The following is a 1,993-nucleotide window of genomic DNA, read 5'->3' as shown; positions in this document are numbered from 1 at the left end:
AGAAAAAAAGAATAAATCCTAAAAGTCTACTTAGTATTGCCATGGCGCATTATTTCAAAATACACAGATAAAGGTACTTACGTATTGGGGACGAATTTATAGAAAATACATTTATCTCTCCTAAAAAGGGAAACTTAGTGGAAATATGACCGCCTGTAAGTTGCATAGTGGTAGGCGCATACGCACACATACGCTTGCCATGCTTGAGGTCCCTAGTCGATTCCTGGCAGGTTATAATATGATATAATATTTCATTTTCCCTCTTCTAGCACCTGAAGCGTAAGAATGATCGCTTTAACTTCGTGTATGACATAGTTTGAGTACCAATGCAGTCAAATTTAAGTCTTAATTAATACCAAAAGACCTCGATTATGTTCAACAAATCCTATCCGACCCTAATCATCCTCTCTGTCATGAGAGTTCACATAACTGAGGATAGTAGCGTGCACAAAGAGCTTGTAACCCGCCTAGGAATTGCTGGAGCAACTATTAATATGATGCGTGCTGTCTGGAACTCAAATTGGTCAAAACGAAATGCCAATTGTTCAACTCTTGTATAATGCCGGTACTCACATATTATGAGTGAGAATCCTAGCACCTTACCAAAATTCAAAGCACCAAACTTGTGAATTTTGAAGGTAAGTGCTTGAGGAGAATATCAGGTATAAGAAGTTTTTTTTTTTTTTACCATCACGAGAACGGACTTGTCAGATGGGTTTTAAATGTTTAAAATACAATTGAAAGAGGAAGATATTATTTAAAAAAAAAAAATAAAAATTCCAACGCAGTGAATACCCCCGAGAAAAAAGTTTCAAGATAAAGCAACTATTACAAATCACAACACAATCCATTCTGGATAAATAGAGGTATGGAATAATTTCGGTTATGCCTAATTTTTTAGTAACCAATAGCATTTAATATTAGAAGCATAACTCATTGTCATAAGAAGCAATATTACTGATGATTGAGGATAGTTAGGAAAATATCTAAGGTGTACAGCGATTGAAATCTCAAATTGAAATTTTTAAAATCCTGTGAGAAAAAAGTGCACGAACTTACATAAAAACACCCAAAACTGTCTTTCTTGTCATGCTCCGTGCACCTATTACCGACATTTTATTAAAAAACCCTTTCACAATCCCAGTAGTTCAATAATAAATAACTATCGACGTGCTAATAAGCAACGTGATAACAATTTCTCACCATGGTTGTTTCTCATATTCGCGAACACGAGGGAACATTCGTGAACACCTAATATTAAATGTCAAAATATTTATGTTTCGCGACGTATAATCCTGCTGCGCAATCACATATTTGAATTTCACCGGTGTAAATATGGAAAATATTCCAAAACTGCAATTTTTATTTATTTATTATTTATTATGCTATTTATTGCATTTAGCCGGCGGTTGGCAAGCCAAATGTCAAGAAAAGAAGAAGAGAAGATACTCCTTACTATTTTGCAAACGCAATATATTGCATTATTTTTTATAGTAAACGCCGATTTTTCGCCAGTGAACTGTATTTATTTACGAGGAAAACAAAAAACAAACCGACACAAGCGTTGACTTAGAGATTACACACGCGTTGAGTTATGACTGCGATAATTTAAGCATGTTCATTATGGTTCATTGTGATTGCTCAAATGCTTTGCATGTTTTCAAGTACGCCGATAGTTATTTTTGATTGAGCTACAGATTTAATAAGTTAAAAATAATATTAATGCATTCAGCAATTAAATTTTCACTGAAATTCAATCAAGCTTTAGGGATATTTCAAAATACTATATTCCATGTTTTAGCTCACGGTACGCCGTGGTGTTTTAAAATAACAGTGTAGAGACAAACTTCAAACTAGACGCACATCAGTTTGAAATGTATTTTTTTTTTTTTTATATATATACAGGTGTTCTTTAAACCCTGTCACATCCGAAACCACGATCATCAGTATGAGTAAGAAGGCATATTGGCACATTAAAATATTTTTTTAGAAC

General features: G+C 33.8%; 1 protein-coding gene across 1 annotated transcript in view; it reads left to right on the top strand.

Annotated features, from left to right (window-relative positions):
* Fic (FIC domain protein adenylyltransferase) overlaps positions 1-1,993 on the top strand; it is a 183,215-nt gene that overhangs the window by 131,956 nt on the left and 49,266 nt on the right. The gene's annotated exons all lie outside the window — the stretch shown is intronic.

The sequence above is a fragment of the Micrasema longulum genome, unplaced genomic scaffold (assembly GCF_059751315.1).
Source record: "Micrasema longulum isolate JH-2025_06_02 unplaced genomic scaffold, ASM5975131v1 h1tg001733l, whole genome shotgun sequence".
NCBI classification, from domain to species: Eukaryota; Metazoa; Arthropoda; class Insecta; order Trichoptera; family Brachycentridae; genus Micrasema; species Micrasema longulum.
This window is presented reverse-complemented; position numbering and strand designations above follow the sequence as displayed.